General features: G+C 40.2%; 1 protein-coding gene across 6 annotated transcripts in view; it reads right to left on the bottom strand.

Annotated features, from left to right (window-relative positions):
* ADARB1 (adenosine deaminase RNA specific B1) overlaps positions 1–23,127 on the bottom strand; it is a 489,575-nt gene that overhangs the window by 250,136 nt on the left and 216,312 nt on the right. For 2 of the 6 annotated variants that reach the window (XM_033944607.1, XM_033944606.1), the window contains one exon: positions 17,132–17,250. The exons of the other annotated variants lie outside the window; for them this stretch is intronic. The gene's annotated coding sequence lies outside the window, so the exon portion shown is untranslated. The remainder of the gene's footprint in view (positions 1–17,131; positions 17,251–23,127) is intronic. 6 annotated transcript variants of the gene reach the window in all.

Below are 23,127 nucleotides of genomic sequence, written 5' to 3'. Positions count from 1 at the left end.
TAGAACTTCAAGCAGCGTTGAAGTCCCTTAGAGTTGGATCCGCTCCAGGTGATGATGGGTTTACTGTAGAGTTTTAAAAATCATTTCAAATTATCCTATTACCTCATCTTTTAAATTTATATCAGGCTTAACAAACTAAAGGTTGCATTTCAGGTACTATGGCAGAATCTCTAACTACTGTTTTGCCCAAAGCCAAATAAAGATCCCCTGTTGGTTTCAAATCACAGGCCTATTTCTTTGATTAATGTAGATGAAAACTTCTGGCTAAGTTAATGGCTTTACGCTTTGCCAAAGCTCTCCCTTATATTATCGGAATGCACCAAATGGGGTTTGTTGCTCAAAGACATTCTTCAAACAATACCAGACTGGCTTTCCACATGTTAAATTTAATAAAAGCCATGGAAGATCCAGCCTTCTCTGTATCTTTGGAAGGCCTTTGATCATGTGGAGTGGACACTCATGTATCAAGCAATGGATTGGTTTGGTATTGGTTCTGGATTTATTCAAATGATCCAAGCCTTGTATAGCTCCCCTTTTGCCAGATTATATATTAACAATACTTTTTCAGAGCGTTTTCATCTGGAGAGGGGAGTTAGACAAGGGTGTCCATTATCTCCTTTGCTGTTTGATATTTTTCTGGAACCCTTACTATTGGCTATTCAACAGGCAAAGGAAATACAAGGTATTCCTTATGCAGATTGGGAATATAAGCTCTCTGCTTATGCAGATGATATTTTGCTTCATTTGAGGAATCTACCATTCCACATTTACTGGATTTAATTGAAAGATTCAGAAAATTTTCAGGATATAAAATAAATTGGAGTAAATTGGAAGTTTTTCTGCTAAATGTACATTGTCCAAAAGGATTATTTGATTCATTCTCCTTTCTTTGGAAGGAAGAGGGTATAAAATATTTAGGTATTTGGATTCATAAAACACTGGAAGAAACGATGAAAGTAAATGAAAAATCTCTATTGCTGAAGGTCACAGAAATGTGTGAACAATGGAACCCTTTACATCGGTCTTGGTGGGGGAGAGTACAAATGGTTAAAAAGATGATTTTGCCTGTGGATTGCTACCAAATGGGTATTTTATTTATTTTTATTTATTCATTTTTCTATACCGTTCTCCCAGGGGAGCTCAGAACGGTTTACATGCATTTATTCAGGTACTCAAGCAGTTTTCCCTGTCTGTCCCAATGGGCTCATAATCTATCTAATGTACCTGGGGCAATGGGGGGATTAAGTGACTTGCCCAGGGTCACAAGGAGTAGTGTGGGTTTGAACCCACAACCTCAGGGTGCTGAGGCTGTAGCTTTAACCACTGCGCCACACTCTCCCCTGTTGCCAGTTTATTTTCAGGGGTCCTTTTATAAAAAATTAAATAGTATTCTTATTAAATTTATTTAGCTGGGTAAAACTGCTCGAATTGCTTTAGTATCTTTACAAAAACCAACTGCAGCGGGTGGGGTAAATTTTCCCAATTTTTATAGGTACCATCAGGCCTATATACTGCGTCAGGGTATATATTGGATCCTCTCCGAGCTCATGGAAAATCCTCCTGATTGGAAATATAATAATATGCTTAGAATTTGAATCACTCAAAATTATATAGCATATTTTGTATTAAATGTATGCTAAATTATCAATAAATAGTGAAAAATGTTCAGTGTCAAAGTGCCTCCTACAATTGCAAACCGTTAGGAAAACTATTAGGGACCATCGTCACACTTTTCTTTTAAGTCCCTAATAGTAATATGTTATAGTCAAAACCTATAACAATACTATGATGGTACTGATGAATCAAAAGTAAATATTCATTTATCTTTTAGATGTTATAAATTGCCTCATGTTTTAACCACTTGGTCCGGTCAGTAGGTTCTGTTTTTTCTTTTTAATTTTCTTTTCAAGGTAAACTAAAAAGTGCTCCGTGACTAAACACTTTACACTATTTATTGATAATTTAGCATAAATTTAATATAAAATATGCTATACAATTTTGAGTATCTGATAAAAGATATACAGGAAATTATCACAGCGCCTTGTCAAAAAAAATTAGACTTTTCCCCCCCAAATCTCCAATATATGAGCTTCTCTATTTGAGGCATGGAGGAATATATCTTAAACTTTCAACTCTTCTCATTCTCTTCCTTCTATAATTAGAGTTCTCTCTCATCTACCCACTTTTCATAAAGTACTGAAGACATTTTTTCAGAAATTTACTAATGATCCTTCTTTTTCAAATAATCAATCATAAAAGATAAAATTCTGGCCTAAAAGATATAGGGCTCCTTTTACGAAGGTTCACTAGTGTTTTTAGCGCATGCACAAGATTAGTGCGTGCTAGCTGAAGCACTACCGCCTGCTTAAAAGGAGGCAGTAGCAGCTAACGCGCTAAGCGCACATGAAAACTGCTAAAGCACCTTTGTAAAAGGAGCCCATAGTTTCTGTTCTAATCTCCTGTATAATTTTATTTATATTTTGTTAACCGAGTTGAGCCCTCCTGTTGGAATGAATCGGTATTTAAAAAATCAAAGATTAGATTAAATTAGATTACAGTTCTCTCTCTGAATCCGTGGATTCACTATCCGCGGATTTGGTTATTCACAATTTTTTTTTATCGATATTAATTTTTTTGGGTTATTTTTAAGCCCTCTGTGAGACTCCTCAGAACCTTACCTGGTAGTCTAGTGGGCTTTCAGGGCAGGAGCGATCTTCCTACGTTCCTGCCCCGTGCAGATCACTCATAGGAAATGGCTGCCATGAGCTCCCATAGTCTCTTGAGACTATGACCTGCTTCTGAGAAAACATTAAGTCCTTAATCATACTACATGGGGCGCTCAGAGTCAGACCCAGAAAAATTCTCGAAAAGTCTGTGTATCTGCCTGTCCTGATCTACTGACATCAAAGTCTGGCCTAGGGCATGGGTATCAGGTCACAGAGTCTCCTGGGAAGTTTCAGAAGCCAAGTCTAGAGCCCTTAGAGTCTCCAAACACCCTCTGATAAACAGGAGGATAAGTGGCTCTCAGAGAAAGGGCGATTCAAGCATACTGGTGACACTGGTGCTCCCAAAGAACAGGAAGAACAGAGATGACGGGCATTCAAAAATACCATTAACTGAATTAATGTACCTAAATGTAGACAGCTCAAAGACCAAAAACATCTATGTTTTAGCAAAAATTGCCTGTGTCTGGGATCCAAAAGCTCTATAAAAGATGGAAATAATGTAGTTATAAAAATAGTAAAATATGTTGAGATTATAAGCAAAAATGGTAACAAATAAAACTCAATATCATCTTTAAGAACCTAACAATATACAAACAAGTTACAATTCTTTGAACAAATTGTACTATAAATCAAAACATACTTATATACTATAATTTTAAAAGTAAAAGGATATACACTTCTCCCTCCCTATTCGCGGGGGTTAGGGGCAGAGCCGGCCCGCGAATAGGGAGAAATCACAAATAACTTTTGGCCCACTATGACCCACCCCTGGACCTTATCCCTTACTTGGTGGTCTAGCGGTGACGTGGGGCAGGAGCGATTTTCTTACACTCCTGCCCCATGCAGAGCCGTGCTGCTGAGTTCCTGTGGTCTCACGAGACTACAACAGGAACTCCCTGTTGTAGTCTCGTGAGACCACGGGAACTCACAGCATGGCTCTGCATGGGGCAGGAGTGTAGGAAGATTGCTCCTGCTCCATGTCACTGCTAGACCACCAGGTAAGGTCAATGCTCCGATCGCCCCCGCTACCTCCGATTGCCCCAAAGCCACCTCCAATCACCCCATGCCACCTCCGATTGCCTCCCTCTGCCTCTGATTGCCCCCCCACCCCCGATCACCCCCCCGCTACCTCCGATCACCTCCCTCCACCTCTGATTGCCCCCCTTCCCCCCCCCCCCCCCGCCACCTCTGATTGCCTCCCTCCAAGTCCCGGGGCCGTTTTTTCTCAGGGGGGCCTGGGGAAAAAACCATGGATAATCGAAACTGTGAACATCGAAACCGCAAATAGGGAGGGGGAAGTATAAAACAAATATGGAACTTCAGACATAAAAGTAAGAACATAAGAATTTGCCGCTGCTGGGTCAGATCAGTGGTCCATTGTGCCCATCAGTCCGCTCTCGCGGTGGCCCCCAGGTTAAAGACCAGTGCCCTGAGACCAGCCCTACCTGCATACGTTCCGGTTCAGCAGGAACTTGTCTAACTTTGTCTTAAATCCCTGGAGGGTGTTTTCCCCTATAATAGCCTCCGGAAGAGCGTTCCAGTTTTCCACCACTCTGTACTATATAAAATATCGAGTGTGACCAAACTTAAAAATAATAACAATATCGATGAATATAACCAAAAAAGTCTGATTTATATGGATACAGCTAAAACAGCAAACCACAGTCTTGCTAACAACTCAATATGATAAAAGTAAAAAGAAAACAATAACCAGAAATCTCACATACAAATAATGAGAAAGATATATTCAATATTCCAACTCCAAGTAAACTAAATGCACTTAAATATGAAAAACTTTTAAGATCTCTAAAAGCTGGAAAACTATGTATAATTTATTTATTTATTAAGATAATATATAGAATTTAAAACAAAAAAACAAAAAAAAAACCCAAAAGGACTAAAGGCATACCTTTTTTATTGGACTAAGTGGTTTGTTTGATTAGCTTTCTAAGATGGCCCTATTTTCTCAGATCAAAAATAAGCAGATCTATTTTTAAAATTTATACACCACCTAAATCCAAAGTGTTTTCCAAAATGACCATACACAATACATACTACAAACAAAACACTAAAATACACAGATTCAAAGTACAAAAAGCTGTACTGCAGATATAAAATGCATAAAACCTTATTAAATAGTTCTCATCACTATTAAGATTAGAATACAAATTTACACTTAACAATAATGAATATGACATCCGGAAAGGTAATTAATCAAAATGTATAGAATGAATGAAAGTTAATTTTAATAAGGATACTTCTAAAACATGCTCTGAATACAATTACCATAGCATGGTAAATGGGGGAGGAGGAAGACCACCCCAGGTGCCGTCTCAGTGAGGGCACCTCTCCACCCTCCCTTCCCCCCCCCATACCTCTTTAAAATCTTTGACAGTGCGAGTAACTACTCTAGCCTGTTGCTTGCGTAGGCCTAACTCCCTATGAAATCACTTCCGGGTCGCGGGGCTAGGAAGTGTCGCCAGAGGGAAAGCCAGCGCGAGCAGCATGCAGAGAAAATGCTCTCACTGGCGAAGATTTAGAGATACAGTGTGGGAAGGGATGACACGAGTGTTGCTTGGAGGAACAGAAGGAGCAGGGCATGGGGGTGGCGCAGGAGCGGGGGGAAGGTATGGGGGATGCCACCCATCCTCGCTACATCACTGCATGCAACTTTAAGCTTATGTGTACATATTCAGTTCCCATCAATAGTTTTACTACTGAATTCAGTATAACTCATGTATTGTAACATCATTACTGAAGCTCATGTATCATAACACACCATTACAGAAGTTGATGTAAACAGCTCTGAATTGACTACCCATTAGTAGTGGTATAGAAGCTTTCAATAAACAATAAACTAGAAAAATTTAATGCTCCTTTTGGGCATATGATAACAGTTTGATCTAGAATTCATGACTGTGGAATAAAACAAAAAAATCCTAGTTTTATTTCAAAATGAAATGCCTGAAATTCTGGGTTTTATTGTGAAAATAGCATATACTATTTGACAAATAGTGCATGCTATCTATAAAAGAAACACCCCCCCACTCCCCTTGACTCATACTGTGGTTGAACAACAAGGCAAATATTTGCACAAAGAATCGTAGTAGGATCTGAACAATGAATGAGTGAACTTTGGGGTGATTGAAAGGAATGAGTGGGTTTCATTTATAATAGTGGGGTGAATGATATTGTGTATATTTTGAATGGTATGATGTTATAACTTATTATAAAAATAATAAATATTTGAAATTTAAATTGAGTTGTTGTAATAGCGAGTTTGAGGAGGTACATTGTGTATATATAACGCAATTTAATATAATATATTTAGTGATTGGTTAATGAATATGCATGAGGCAGATTTCCATGTCCAGTAATAGAGGTGACAGGCATGCAAATCTGCCTCATGCATAAAGAAGCTATAGATCTATCTGCATTCAATTCTTAAAGCATTTATTTATCATAACATTTGTACAAATCAAACATTTATAAATACACATCAACTATTACAACCATATTAAATATCCCAGTGGGAACCCCTCCCCTCCCCACACATCTAAAAGATCATGTATACTGTCTGTAATAAGAACCTTTCACTGGTTATCAAGAAGAGTTCCAGCATTAATAATAACTCTTTTCCAAAGTTCTTGCATACAATGTTCCAATAGGGTTTCCGCACCTTACTTCATAACTCCTCTTTACTTGTATCAGTAGAGCATAAACATCCAAACTTGTGAAAAACATATACATATTGTGATAAGCGGACTATGCCTGCTAGGAATGTCCCTAGCTCAGATTCTAGGTTAAGTCCTGCCACAGTCCAGAATCTGCCTTTTTCCCCATATTCTGCCACTCTGTCTGAATTTCCTACTAGGGCCAGTAGAGGGAGTAAGAAAGCAGCAGTGCTGAATTCCCATCCCCCTCTGAATCACAAGATGAATCTCAGGAAATCCTTTTCACCTGAGGGTTGGGGGCGGGGCTGCAAGCTATTTTCTCTGAAGGCTAGGCTCCTAGAGAGACAGAAGGGAGAGGAACAGCAAGAAGGAAGGTCGCAAGGCTCAGGGTTGAGAGCTCCTGATGGCAGACCAGCTCCAGAGGACATGGAGATTACTGAGGCTGAAGGAGAATTGCCTACCAGCCTGAGTGAGGAACCGTTGGCTATGGAATTAGAAACAAGCCCTGAAGCCTGTGTTGAAATGACTCCTGATTATACTCCCGTGGAAGTTTGCACCACAAAAGCAAGTACTATTTGAATTTTTGCTGGAGTTTGTTTTGAGACTTTTTTTCTTTGGGTTTTGCTGTCTGAAATAATCTTACTCAAGTTAAAGAGTGGATTGGACTATGATAAGTTAAGCAAGGACTTTTTCTTTTTGGAAGTTTGTAGTTTTCTTCCTTGAAAGTAAAATGGTGTTTTTTTTTTCTTTTTGGAATGAAGCCTCCTTGCTGTGCGGAGACAGTGGGGTAAGCCCTGTGTTACGTGGTGGGATAGCGGGCCTAAGTTCAGGCAAGAATAAGACCACACGGCGCACACTGTCCTTCCAGCCTCAAGTGGCTGAAGAAGCCAGTACTTGTATATTGTCTGGTTATTTTGAGTTTTGGGAGGAAAAGTTTTTTTTTTTCTTCTTTGCTTTTGAACTCTATTGAGACTATAATTTGAATGAGAGTTTGTTTAAGTTGAACTCTTTTTGAGTTTTCAACCAAAGACTTTTCTTGGGAACTTTGTGCTCGATGATATGAGAATTTTGTAATCCTGACAAGCAAATTATTCCTTTTTCTTTGTTTTGAACAATTAAATACAAACCTGAATTATTGTTTGAAAGCTGTCCCTTTTTCTGAAACGTGAAAATAAATCATCCTTGTGAGACATGCAGCAACTCACAAGAGTTTAATTGTGGCCAGTATTCCCAGGCCCTCTGCCTGGAGGGTGCGGGTTACAATATTCATTAGGAATATCTTGAAAACTTGACTGGCTGGGGTCCCCCTGGACAGATTTAACCACCACTGCACTAGACCAGTGGTTTTCAACCCAGTCCTCACCCTGGTCAGTCGGGTTTTCAAGATATCCACAATGAACATGCATGAGAGAGATTTGCATACCAACAAGGCAACCCTAAGGACTGGGTTGAAAACCAACTAGACTACCAGGAATAGATTAGGTAAGTGAAAGATGATAGAGTCTATATTCATCTATGGGGGGATCAAATATGGGAGAGGGGAGAACTGATGTGTTAAAAAAAAACCTCTTTGCTATGGACAGTGCTGAGGGTCCATGTTGCATGTATCTGCAGGATGCCCAGGTGCACCCTTGCTACCTACCAGGCATGTAACACGGGCAGATGTGGTGCCTCTCCTGTGAGGTGAAGGGCAGATGATTGCCATGTCCCCTGCATTTACAGCATAAGCTTTGCATTTAAGGTATGTAGGTGAAAATTCATACTACTTTTTAATAAAACATACCCCACAGAAATGTTTGTTGCATAATGCTGAGTAAGCAACTTAAGACTAATCTCACCTTTCCCACTGTTCTTCTCTATCTCAAAAATCATTCATCTTAATATACAACCAAAAACTAAATAATGACCACCTTAAAACACAATCAAGATGGCTCACCAGCTGAAAAACTGGTAAAATCCTGTCTCACCTGCCATACCCTCTTCATATCTACAGAACACCTCCAATGTAAAACTTTCTAGGGCTCTAGTTTAAATAAAACCTGTTCCTTTAAATTTTAGCTACCTTGCTGCCACCTTGTGGTCACTATAGTATATTACATTTAATTCCTTATCCTGTTCAAAGTAAAATAATACTTTAAAATAATACATACTTTAAAATAATACATAGAAATACATGGACCAACTTAATATATTTTTACAAGCTTTTGAAGGCAGAATCTTATTCCTCATCAAGGACAAACAAAAGATGACTACCAAAATAAGAAATTGAAATATGATATCACGCCAATGAAAGTATTCAGGGAAAGGTAGATTGGAAGGAGGGGGAACAGGAATTGAATGACTACAAGGTGACAGAAAATTATAGTTTTATGATTTATTATATGACATGAAACCCAGATCCTTGTTAAATCCTGTCAGGTGGGAGCCAAAATATTTCAGCATCTGAACTTCTACAGTGTTAGGTTTCTGAACTGTTTTAATGTTTCTTATTAGTATTCTGATCATTAATGTCAATGATGCAGTGCCCAGATCCCAAAAAATGACCCTCAGGAGGTGTCACCTTTATTCGTTTTGTGGTGTTTGAAGTGGTGCCTGTATGAGTTGACCCTTTTCTTCAGCATTAGGCCCATTTCTCCAGTACAACACCTCTCTTTATATTTTCCGCATGAAATATGTACAATATTTGAGGAACAGCACGAGTACTGTCCCTTTCTTTTGAATGTTTTCCTTTGTGGGTAACTGTGGGGGTCTTGTCATATGTGCTGGCACAATGTGTAGTTTATTATATTGCAAATACTAGTGCCATTTTTTTTCCATTTTGAGCCTCTGATAAGAGTTTGCTTATCACTAATTTTTGCTTCAGATTAGGTGGCTGTTGGAAGGCCAGCATTAGTGAAGCTGGGAATAATTCTTTCAGTAATTTATCCTCCTGGAGTAGTGCCTATAGATCAGGGGTGCCCACACTTTTTTGGCTTGCGAGCTACTTTTAAAATGACCAAGTCAAAATGATCTACAACAATAAAATAAAAAACAAACAAACACAAAGCACACTGTACACAGAGAAAATGTTTTAATTATCATTTATATTCGGGGGTGTTTTCAAAGAGGAAGTTCCGGGCCAGCGATTGGCTGGCCCGGTACTTGCTCTCCAATGTCAGAATTGACATCGGGGGGGGGGGGGGGGGGGGTAGTCTTGTGGGCCCAGCGTTTGTATGCCCCTGCCCTGGTGTCAGGGAAGCAGGGAGAACAGAATGCAAAGACAATGTGAGTCTATCGCGGAGCCCGGGATAGGCTCCGCGATTGACTCGCATTGCCTTTGCGATCTACTGGTCGATCACGATCAACCTTTTGGGCACCCCTGCTGTAGATGATTTTTCTCAATTTTTCCAATTCTACATTGTATGTCGCTACAGGGGGGACCTCTTTCTCTGCATTTTTTTTCTTTGTATTGCAATAGGTTTTCCCTGGGTGCTTTAAATGAAAAGGCAAACTTCCTGGAGATCATTTTGAGGTTATAGCCTTTTTATTTGCCAGATTCAGTCAGGATTTTGAGGTGTTTCTGTTTCTCACATGTGGGTGATGTCATCCACAGATCCCGGTATGGATACTGTCAAGTGTACTATGACTTTAAATTTTTAGGCAGTGCCCATACTGAGCACATGCTGGTGCCTTCCTGCCTGAAGTTGGCTTACGGGACCAAGACTTCAACTAGGGGAGGTGGGCAAGTTGTGAGGATATATGCCTGTTGTTCTCAGAGAACATCTGCTACAGGTAAGTACCTTAGCTTTTTCCGAGGACAAGCAAGCATAATATTCTCACGTGTGGGATTTTCAAGCTGCTAGGATCATTGTCTCTGGAAGCGGTTAAACATAGCCTTGTGAAACCCTACAAGCTTGAAGGGAAACTTGGGTTTAAACAGAGAATAAATTCTGCAGAACTGCTTGCCAAAACCAACCGTCTCTTCTGGAGTTGTGTTCTTATCTAAACAGTAGTGAGAAGTACACATATAGATTGAGGACCAAGTCGCCACTTTGTAGATTTCTTCAAAAGTTGCAGAGTGAAAAATGAACTACGGTATCTAGGCAGCCACATCCTGTACATTGTGGACTGTTATACAGCCTTGCAGAATCAGCCCAGCCAGAGTATATGCAATGGAAATACAGTCCACTAGCCAAATGGAGATGGCTCTCTTGGAAACAGCAACTCCTAGCCTTTTAGGATCAAAGGCGTGAAAGATCTAGGAGAACCTTCTGTGAGGTTTAATCTAGACCAGATAGTATGCCAGAGCATACTTGCGGTCCAAGGTATGAAGGGTTGCTGCTCCAGGATGGGAATTTGGCTTTGGAAAGAAAATACGCAAAACAATAGATTGGTTGAGGTGAAATTCTGAGACTACTTTAGGGAGGAATTTTAGATGTGTTCAAAGGCTACACTATCATGATATAATCTTGTATAGGAAGGATCCAATACAAGGACTTGAAGTTCACACACACACAGTGCAAACATGAGGACTATGAGGAAAACAACCTTTCAAGTGAGAAGTTTGAGAACAACATGTAAGCATCTCAAAGGGAGATTTCATAAGAACAGAGAGATCCATGTGAAGATCCCATTGACGAGGGGGTTTAACTTAAAAGAACATTTTAGTGTATGATCCAGATGTCTTATTTACAGAATATTAAGGACCAATGGATTGACCACTTTCAATGGATTGGCCAATCTATTGGTCCTTAATATTCTGTAAATTAAGACATCTGGATCACACACTAAAATGTTCTTTTAAGTTAAACCCCCTCGTCAATGTGAGAGATGCATCATGTGCCAAATAACTTATATTCAAACTGGATTTGAAGATTTCTGATGTTTATCGACCATTTTTAAGAGTGTTGTTTTTTTAACAACTGAACTGTATGTTTGTTTAACATTTTATACTTGTTACTATGGAAACCATATAGGTAATATATGGTATATAAATTTTTAAATAAATAATAATAACTTTATTAAAGGATCATTTTTAAAATCCAGTTGACAAAAAGATATATAGATTAAGACATTTTACAGATTGAAACAGTGATTGTGTAGTGTATGTGATGTCCCAGCCAAAAACTGTATGTACATAAGAACATAAGATTTACCACTGCTGGGTCAGACCAGTGGTCCATCGTGCCAAGCGGTCCGCTTACGCCCATTGCCCTATTTGAGTCTAGCCTTACCTGCGTATGTTCTGTTCCAGAAGGAACTTATCCAACCTTTTCTTGAATCCCTGAAGGGTGCTTTCCCCTATAACAGCCTCTGGAAGAGCGTTCCAGACTTCTACCACCTCTGGGTGAAGAAGAACTTCCTTATGTTTGTACGGAATTTATTTCCTTTTAACTTTAGCGAGTGCCCTCTCATTCTCTTCACCTTGGAGAGGGTGAACAATCTCTTTCTATACTAAGTCAATTCCATTCAATATCTTGAATGTTTCGATCATGTCCCCTCTCAGTCTCCTCTTTTCAAGGGAGAAGAGGCCCAATTTCTCTAGCCTCTCATTGTACGGCAACTCCTCCAGTCCTTTAACCATTTTTGTCGCTCTTCTCTGGATCCTTTCGAGTAGTACTATGTTCTTTTTCATGTAAGGTGGCCAGTGTTGGACGCAATATTCCAGGTGGGGGTGTACCATGGCCCGGTACAACGGCATGTTAACTTTTTCAGATCTGGATGAATGAACATCGTTTCTGTTTAGCTCATAATTTTTCAGATTTACAGGTCTTTGCAATTATCTGTTTCAGGACCATAAAATATAATGAATTACCTGTATTAAGATCAAAATGAAGGTTTTATGGCACAGAGGCCACATTCACCCTCCAAGCTATTCTATAAGTTACCTGGCTATTCCAAGACTTATCAAGAAGCAGAGAGAGCAGACCTCAATTATACTTTAAAAACAAAATATACTACCCTTGTGTTTCAATCCCCTTCCCTCTCATGGTTTTTTTTTTCTCAATGTAATTAATCTCTTACCCTTTCCAACTTATTCCCCTTGGTTCCAGTAAGTCAACAGTTTTGTCGCCACCTCTTATTTTCTTTAAAAAAAAAATTTTTAATTCTTAATATTTGATAATTGGAAACTTGGAATATATTTATTAACTGCATGTATGCATGTGCTCAGTCTGACTTTTCCAAATGGAAACATAACAGTCAAGACTAAAAGAATATGGAATGGCAGAATTCATACAATTACTGTGTTCTTCAGAGCTGTCACTTCCTTCTACCTTTTATGAAATCTTAATATTAAAGACAATAGGAACAGTTTAGTTTTTCAAATAAACACTCAACCAAAAACCATGCAAAATAGATGGATTTGGCAGTACAAATCATCGATCAGGATCAATTTAGAAGCTTTCATGTAAGAGTTATAGGTGAGGAAATGCTAAAGAAGTCTGACTGATTATAGCCTCCATAATATAACAAAATATGTGCAAACCATCTAGAGAGCGATGATTGTTTAAAAGGAAACAGTCAAAACACCTGAGCCCAGAACACAAATTTAAAACTCAGTCATCTCAAAATGAGTAATCGTTTACTGTGCTAGAAGTACAGCCCAGTGACTACGGTATTACAAGAGCTTTGAAACCCGGAGACCTTGATTCCATTCTTACCACCATGATTTGATATTTAGTAAATCACTTAATCTTGAGAAATTTGTATAAGAAGATTAATCGTGTGCTGTACACACTAGCAATGCAATCTTCCTTTGAAGAAGCACTTAAATATAGGCAGGCTGCATGCATCCATACGCCTGGCTAACACTAAGACACCTTCAAAGATAAAGACAGAGACAGATATGGGAATAAAAGGAAACGGCTTTATTAATGCACAGTCATAAAAGATATCCTTAGAAAGCACTCGAGCTTCAAGTACAGTATACTATACTTGTTGGAATTCTCCCCATCGTATCCTGCCAGCTAGGGAGTGTGTCCATTAGTCCACGTACTGGCCCACCATATCACCTTCTCCAGTTAGGCCATCGTACCCATCCATTTGACCTTGACTCAGTCTATTAACTCACCTGCCGTGAACGCCAGCTAGGTGATCAGGCTATTGCCCACAGGCACACCTGGCCTTGCCTCGTGAGGCCAAGCTCTTTTACTTCTGATGGCATGCCTCCACAGCTGTGGCAATGAGGCAGATTCCAACAGTACAAACTTGAATACAGCACTGGCAAAGCTTTCCTGCCTAGCATTTGACAGTGCAACAAACCATGGCAGTAGAAACTAATCACAATTGTTCTGCCACACCCATGCCTATTTCACAGCCAATGCCACCTGTCTAACGGGAGGGCGGGTGGGGAGTGATCTTGCTATTGAGGACAAAGAAGATTTGCCAGTGCCTGAGGCGGCTCTTTTAAACTTAATCTTCCCACTGTGACACTGCACCCCCTTCTCTGAGCCCTCACCAATTCACACTGGGATTCCCTGTGACATCATTGCTGGTGTCACCTGAAGGCTGGGAATGCCAGGAAGAGGGAGCAGAGCCTAAACTGGGGCTCCCATGCAGCAGCCGCCATGTTAACGGCAGCATGCTCACCAGGCAGCTTGCAGTTTACTCTAATATAGGCCGGCTGCATGCATCCATATGCCTGGCTAAGACCAACCTATCACATATACATACAGTAGTTTGGATATTCAGAAAAATATAGAGAACAGTATAAAGAGAATTGGCGTTGAATCTTGTACTGGCGTTGATCTTGTGCTTGTGGCAGCAGAGGCTTGCAAAGGCAGAGAGTTCTACTACGGTAAGTATTTCCCCGACCTTGACAAAGGAATGCGAAACGCGTCGGCAAGGGGATGAACATTATATAAGTTAAATTTAAACATTATCTTTATAAATGTGCTCACTGCTTATATATATTATTAAGAAGATAAGAATATGATTAAAGCACGACAGAATAAGAAGAATATAAAGAAAATAAGTACATAAAGCTGCTTGATTAGGATTTATGAGGATTTGCACCACAACGAGTTAAGCTACTCAGGTGGCAGTGCAACGATCCCGTAAAGCACTTTTTGATATTCAACACCAATTCTCTTTATACAGTTCTCTGGCTAAGACCAAGACAATTTCAGTGATAAGGACAGAGGCAGATATTGGAAAAAAAGGCCAAGCATAAAAGACATTCAAGGAAGCACCTGAGCCTCAAGTACAGTATTCTGCCTTGTCCTTCCCATTAGTCCATGTAATAGGCTGCCACATTACCAGTCCATTTGACTTCAGTCCAACTGCTGTGAACGTCAGCTAGGTGATCGTCTATTGCCTACAGGCATCTCAGGCCTTGCCCCCTGTGGCCAAGCTCTTCTTTTTTTATTTATTTAATTTTAATATGTTTTCACACATATGAACAAGCAAATCTGGTAACTCAAAATTTCCAAAAGCAATATAAAAAAAATCTCACATGCATATTGTAAAACAGTCCACATCATGAGAGGTAAGGAGAAAATAAATCAATAGAAAATAATATAAAAAGAAATATACAGGCTAATACAATCCTAACTATTAGTGCCTGTTATCTATTCAACCTTTAATAAACTCTCCTATCCCTTTGCCGAGAAGATTAGATCTTATTTCCTCCCAAAAGAAGATTCTCCAATTGATCAGGTTCAAAAATTATATAATTCTTACCTTCAAAGATGACTAAACACTTACAAGGAAACTTCAAATAAAATGTTCCACCTTTTGAAATTAGCTGAGGTTTCAGAGCCAAAAAGGCCTTACGTCTCAGCTGAGTAGCACGGGCTACATCAGGATAGAGTTGAATTTTTTTACCACAAAAATTAGCATCCTTATTACAAATATATGCTTTCATCACCAAAGTTTTATCTAAATCAGATAAAGTCACTATTAATGTAGCCCTTTTAGAGATAATATCCTGAGAATCTTCCAAAAACACTGTGAGATTAGGGGTTTCAGGACCACTCAAAACACCAGTGATTCCTTCAACACCCACTATTCTAGTCTTTAACGAAATATAATATCTTCTAGAAATCATTATTTCTCCAGCGTTTGGAAGTTTAAGGATATCAGAAAAATATTCTCTCAATAACACTTCATTTCAAGCTTCTTATGACCTAATAAACTGTCTTTTATTGCTGATTGACTGGTGGCTTTCAAATTCCTAATCTGCGTTTCTAAACCTCAAAGTATATTCCTGTTTCTTTGATTTAAGGTCTAACTCAGTAAACTTCTCAGCTGCTACCTTGGTGAAGGAACATCATTGGGATACAATGTCCTTTCACATGGTTTCAGTTCTAGAAACAATAGACCAAATTTCTTGTAAAGATATATCAGAATCCATAGCTTTAGCTGTAGCCCCAGATTGTGAATCCAAGAAAACAATAGGCACAGGTATAGGTAAACTCTCAGGGGGGCAGCTAATTCAGGGACTGATTTCCTAAGTTCCTCCACCAAAGTACATTTAGCTTCTCAATTCCTCATAACCACTTCGGTAATGGGAGAAGAAAATAATGGATTGGGGGGAGGGGGAGTTGCTCTTCCTCCCATAATAAAGTAGGGGCCTGGGTCTGGAGAAGAGACATTAGATAATTGAGTGTTCTCAGCCATTGAAATTAGATTTATTCATTGAAATTTATCCATCAGGCCTGTTATCTTTTGAGAAGAAGTTTGAACATAATGTAACTTAGCTTTATGCTTTACCATTGTAGGTTGGAAAATTCCTCCTTAAATCTCCTTGGTGCTCCTAGGGGCTCTAAGGGGCGTGCCCCTTCAGGCACGACCCAACAGCTGCGTGCCTTTACTAGTGTTTGCTTTTGAGTCAGCTGGTAATGACGTCGAGGACTGGCGCCCAATCTTGGAACGCAGTTCTTATGGGTAACAGGCAGCACTTTAAGCACTCAAGTTCTCCTCACCTCCGAGGCCAAGCTCTTCTACTTCTGCTGGAATGCTTCTAGGCTCGGGTGCTTCCACCACAACTCAAGACTATTCTAAAAGCTTCGGGTCCCTCCAGATTCCCATCCCACATCATGCACCCTCCTATTAGAAGTGTCTCTCCAAGGCCTCCCAGAAATTACTGAAAAGCAGATCCTTAGCAATGTCCGAGAGATGCATCATGTCCGAGTGGTAGTATTCAGGAATAAGGGGTGGCCCATTTGTAATCCAATCTGACAATTCCCTTTTCATATGCCCTATAACCACAGCCTAGAAGCAGCCCCTTGTGGGCAGAGGATGATGTCAGATAAGTGGATCAGTGTGTCATCCAGAAAAAATAGATAAATTGAAAATATCTCTCTTTGCTGCACAATGCCCACCCAAATGGATGAGCAAAGCATCCTGGGGAGGCGTGGTCTCCAATAAGTACTTGATAAAGGGGAGGAGGTGATGCCATCTCATGCCCAGGATCCCCAACTTGGTCAAGAACATATGTCTAGTATTGAGTCCCAGGTGGATGCTTGTAGATTGACCATATATACTTGAATATAAACTGAGGTAACCTTTCCACGCCCTCCTTCAAAAAAAGGATAAAAAAAATGTTTACCAGGGGAGTTATATTCAAGTGACCTGCCTTGCACCCAGACCTCCTTTCATCCCCCTCCTTCCTTCCCTTCCTACCCAGCCTCCAATGCCCACTACAGGACTACCCGAAGCCCTGATGGTCCAGCAGTAAGCCGAGACAGGAGCTTGTCCTAGCTGACTCTAAACCACTCCAGCTTCCTCCTTGACCCCTGTTGACCTTACCTTTAAAGCCTTGGTGGTCTAACGGAGAAGCAGAGCAGGAGCAATCTTCCTACGCTCCTGCCCCATGCGAGCAGCGATCAAAAATGGCTGCTGCGAGTTCCCATAGCAGTTTACAAGACCTGTAAGACATGGACATACATGCTATTGATCTCTATGATATATGCAAAGAAAGTAGAAATATGATTTGGAGTTGGAGCACCTGCTGCTGTTATTTGGGATCCAAACTGCATGCTGCTTAGCAGGAAAAGGTGCGATTCTGGAACACTTTCTGGTCAGATACTTGCTCTAGATAATAATGCAATATTGAATGAGATCTGTGGAGAAGCTGTCAAATTGCTTTTGTCTTAGCATTTCAGGTAACCTCAAATGTTGGTCTCCTTGAGATCCAATTCAAGCTCCTTCACAAAGCATATGTCACTAAGAGGAGAGGAAGCAAACGGGACTTTGGGACAATAATGTATGCCTTAAGTGCAAATGTTCCCCACCATTTTATAGTATCCAACTCTAGTGGACTTTATAGTGGACAGTCAATGAACTTATTTGTACCATAACAAATGCTTTTCCTACTGGTTTTCTCTCTCATGGATCCCTCTTTCTGATAACTGAGAATATAGACTATAATGAGAGGGATCATGTTTGCAGACACCCAACTAAAAGTATCTGAAATAAAGATAGTCCTTTTTACACCAGAACATTTTATGAATCTGCTAGGGATCTTCTTGGATTTACGCAGTAAAAGAACCACAGTGAAATCAAACGATTAAAAAAATACTAGAAATCAGAGCTCAAGGCCTAAAATGGTCCCAAAATGAGAAACAAAAAAAACTTAACCATCAAAACACCTAACTAGGGAAGCCTTTCAGGAAAATGAAGAAGGGCTGGACAATCAGCGAAAATGGTACAATGTTACAATCAGATAAAATTAGGTGGTAGAGAAAAAAATGGTACAACAGAGAGAAAAAAATGGTACAACTGAGAGAAAAAATGGTACAAGGCAGATTATTTTAAACCAAATGTGCATGTTGAGGTGACCATGATGCAAAAGAGGAAAAACAGAGGACTGAGGGGTTCCCATGTGAATGTCAGGCAGAAGAGTTGGTGTGTGTATGCACAATGAGGTTCTCTCAAAAATTCTGAAACTTAAGCTGGACAAAGTTCCCATGCTAGCTCTGTCAGATGGTATCACTCGTGTGAGGATGCTTAAACTGAATTTTTTTTAACCAATCTAAGTGCAAGCATCTCCACTACCTCTATGACTGGTATAAGTGGTCGAACCTTGAACTATATGCACATACTGGCAATACAACACTAATATTCCATTAAGGAAAGTAGACGCCTATTTCCCTTAATAGGCTCCATCTAGTCACCCCTTTATAGGGCTGCCCTCTACATTTCTACCTGGTGATCCAATAAAAAGCTATCTATAGACAGCTTTTTAGCTATGGGCCTATGGGGCTCATAATCGAAAGAGAAAAACGTCCAAAAACCGGCCTAAGTCGGCACTTGGACGATCATCAGTCAAAAACATCCAAGTGCCGATAATAAAACCGGGTTTTGGATGTATTTATAAATGACCTAGGCATTCATAGTGCCGCTGAATGACCAGAGCTAAACGGGGCATATCAGGAGGAGTGTCGATGGCGGGAATGGGGCGGGATGTGGGCCGGCTTAGACTTAGGGCTCCTTTTACTAAGCTGTGCTAGCGGTTTTAGCGTGTGCTTAGTGTGTGCTAAATTCCTGCATGCGCTAGACGCTAACGCCTCCATTCAGATGGTATTAGTTTATCTGCGTAGCGTGGGGGTTAGCGTGCTACAAACGCTACCGCAGCTTAGTAAAAGGAGCCCTTAGTCGTACTGCATGTATAACTGAAAGTTATACAGCACAGGATCGACAGAACTTGGACGTTGTGACTTAGACCATTTAAAACATAGTCTAAGTCACAAACACCCACCTAAAGTGACTAGATAAGCACCCACACACACTACCCCAGTGAACACCGACACCCCCCCACCCCCATAAAAAAATTAATCACAACTTGAAAATTGTGCCTCCAGAACATCAACACCTGGTAGCCGGGCATAGGAAAGCCTAGTCGTGCTGCACAGAGGCATCTTAAGCCATCTTGGGGGTGGGTTAGGGACCCATGGAGAGGAGGACCCATGTCCATAAGCCCCTGTAATCACTGCATTGATATTGAAACATGTGCACTCCCGTATACACCCTCAAAACCCTTTTGTACTGGCATATAAGTGGCTCCTGCAGCCATAAGGGCTATTGGGGTGGTAGATAAGTGGGTCTAGGGGATTCTAGAGGTGGTTTGGGGGACTCACCATGACCTATAAGGGAGCTATAGTGAGATGACATGGCACTCTTTTTGTGAAGTTCACAGCAGTGCCCTGTAAGGTACCCCACTATTTAGGTGCCTTGTCTGGGTGTTCAGTCCATCACTTTGCAGACCCCTCCCACATCCAACAGGGCTTGATCTAGGCGATTTTGACTTGGACGAAAAGTTGGATGAAAATGTGGTATAAAGATGGACGATTTAGCGGCTTGGATGATCAGATTGGCAGGACGTATAGTTAGACGATTTTTGAAAGAAAAAAAAATTTGGACGTATTTTTCGAAAATGTTTCCTAAGCTGTTTTTTTACTTTGGACGACTTGCGACTTAGACAAAAACAGATTTAGACGTTCCTTTCGATTATGCCCCTCCACGTATCCTGTTATGAAACTACCCTCAATTTATAATAAGTTAAGATATGAATGATATAGCAAATACCAAAATAACTGTTAAGATATTAAATTTGTATTTCTCCAAATGTTGGCATTCATATCTAAATGCTGATAAAAATAGGACTTTGAACGATATGTCTGTTATCTACATTCACAGACTTCAAAACAAATTTTCTGCTGTTGTGTCTTATCAAAGTATGACTTCCATGTAAATTAAGCACATTTTAATTAACTTGCTGATCAGTGTGGTGTCATCTCTGCTAGACTAACAATTTAATTTCTTTTTTTTTTTTTTACATGCTATCAAACTCACTTATGTGTTTCAAGTTTATCAGGTTTTTATATACCGCCTATCAAGGTTATCTAAGTGGTTTTTTTTACAATCAGTTAATCAAGCATTTTCCCTATCTGTCCCGGTGGGCTCACAATCTATCTAACAAGTTTCAAGTTTAATAATAATTTGATTAATCGCTTAATCTAAATTCTAAGCGATGTACATACTGATAAAATTACAATATAAGGGGGGTAATACAGTAAATAAGACTAACAAGACTATTGACAAATTTAACCCTTTCAGGACCAAGGGACATATTTGTCCCATAACTTTAAAATCCTATAAATTTTGATTGGGATAGTCTACAGTTCTAAATTTGATATGTACGGATTCCATATGATACTGCCTTTATGTAAACAAACTGGTTCCGACATTCATTCATTAGCGTCGTTGCCAGATTGACGAGAAGATTCACTTGCCACACTGTCCATAAGCCAGAAGTTTGATTTTTTAAAAAAAAATAATGATATTTCACAAAAAAAATCAATTTTTTGGCATCTGCAAGCCCTTTTTACCATAAAAATGTCGTCAAAACCACAAAAATTGGCCTACGATCCTTATGGTCCTGAAAGGGTTAACAAGACTAGGAACATAGGGGAGAGATGGGAAAAAGTTACAATTTGTGTAGAAATTGAAGAAACAAGTAAGGTAAACACGTAAGGAAAGGGGAGTAAAAAAAAAATATTAAGATTATTTCAATAAAATTGTAAAAAGAAAAATAAATTAGTTCAAAGACTAAAAGGTTGGGGTGGAAGAGCCTCTTATAATTAGTTTATGAAGGCATCTTTAAAGAGAAAAGTCTTCAGTTTACTTTTAAATTTTTCTATATTAGTTTCTTCCCTTAGATGGCTAGGGAGGGAATTCCAGGTTTGGGGAGCTGTAACTGAAAAGATCAACTGTCGTCGAGTATTTATAATTTTAAGGGAGGGAATAGTTAGCAAATGCTAACGTACCTGGGGCTATGGAGGACTGAGTGACTTGCCCAGGATCACAAGGTGCAGCGCGGGGTTTGAACCCACAACCCCAGGGTGCTGAGGTTGTAGATTCATCCACTGCGCCACACACAGTTTGCCTTTGAGAGAACTGGGTATCTGAACACAAGTTCTGCTTTGTTAACTTAAGAGTTGTCATACTGGAGTAGACTAAGGATCCAGTATCCTGTTTCCAACAGTGGCCAACCCAGGTTAAAAGTAACAGACAAGATGCCAAAGAATAAAAAAGATTTTATGCTACTTATCCTAGGGATAAGTAGTAGATTTTTCCAAGTTCATTTTAATAATGGCTTATGGATTTTTCTTTTAGGGAAATTATCCAAACCTTTTTTAAACCCTGCTAATCTAACTGCTTTCAGTATTTTCCCTGGCAACAAATTCCAGAATTTAATTACATTTTAAGTGAAGAAATATTTTCTCCGGTTTATTTCAAACTTACTACTTAGTAGCTTCATTGCATGCCTTAATTCTAGTAGTTTTGGAAAGAGTAAACAAGCAATTTACATCTATCCATTCCACTCTACTCGGTATTTTATAGACCACTTTCTGAAGGATTTTCTTTAAGCTCTAATAACTTCCTTCACCTTACTTGTTAACATGCTGGCTGTTGTTTGGCTTTCCTTTCTCCCTTTTTTTTTTTAATGCTTATGGTGTTAGTATAAATAATTTAGAGGCATGATGCAGGTTCCACATTAGGAGTCTATGACCAGGAAAAGGATCTAGGTGGCATCATTGATGATACTTTGAAACCCTTTGCTCAGTGTGCAGTAGTACTGCCGGATTCAGGAAAAAAAATTGATTCAATTCAGCCTACTGAATTGAATTTTCGATTCGATTTTCCTGCCCAAGTGGGTGTTTTTTTCAAACATCTTGGTGGGTTTATTTTATAGCCTCTTCACCCCCTTTGCCCTCTCCTACCCAAACTGGCGCTGTGGTGTAAACAAAAAAGACTTTTCCTCTCTATGTTAAGTTCTAGCTCACGTTCACAGTCTAACACCACCTCTGGCAGGATACACATTTCAAATCTGCCATATTGTAATCACAAAAGAGAAAATAAAATTATTTTTTCTACATTTTGTTGTCTGGTCATTATTCAAATCTTGTTGGTCCCAGGCTCTAGTTGTCTTCTGCTAACTCGCTTGCCAAGGTCTCCTTCTTTCTTGATGCTAATCATCCATCTTCCATATCTGTCCTCCCCTTCCGTTTCCCTTCCCTTCCCCAGAGGTCTGGCATCTTCCCTTTTTCATCTCCATTCACGCAGCTGCAGCAATGGACCTCACCATCCCCAGATCTACCATCTGTCCTTTTCTCAACTACCCTTTCATCCAGCATCTCTCCCTCCTCCTATCCCAGTGTAACATTTCTCCTTCCCTCCTTTCTGCCTCCCCATCCATCTCGCCCTCTCCATGAGTCCAATACTTTCTGCTTCCTGCACGCTTTCTCTCTCTGTCCTTGACTCTTCCCTCGAGTGGCAACCCTCCTTCCCACCCCCAACCTAATATGCTCTCTCCCATGCACCATCTCACCCTCCCCTCCAGTGTGTAGCACCTTTCCTTTCCCTCCCTTTCTGCCAGGTCTAGCAGCACTTCTTCATCCTTCCTTTTACCTCCCCCCTGTCCAGCAGTACCCCTTCCCCTTCCCTGCTCCCCTGTCCAGTAGTACCCCATCTCCCTTCCCTCCCTCCATGTACTTCTAGTCCAGGGCTCCCTTCCCCCGAAGGCCTGCCCCCCCCCCCCCAAGGCCTGGCCTGCCCTCCCCTTCTTTGCAGGTCCTCCAGCTTTCCCCAGGCCTCCCACTCTTACCGCAACCTGCACAGAGGATCGCCAGTGCTCTACGTGATCCTTGTAGGCTGCCATAGTCCTCAGAAGCATGTTCCATCTGATGCGGTTCCACCCCTCCTCTGATGTCAGGAGCAAGATCGCGTCAGAGGGAACGTGC

The sequence above is a fragment of the Geotrypetes seraphini genome, chromosome 5 (assembly GCF_902459505.1).
Source record: "Geotrypetes seraphini chromosome 5, aGeoSer1.1, whole genome shotgun sequence".
Taxonomy (NCBI): domain Eukaryota; kingdom Metazoa; phylum Chordata; class Amphibia; order Gymnophiona; family Dermophiidae; genus Geotrypetes; species Geotrypetes seraphini.
This window is presented reverse-complemented; position numbering and strand designations above follow the sequence as displayed.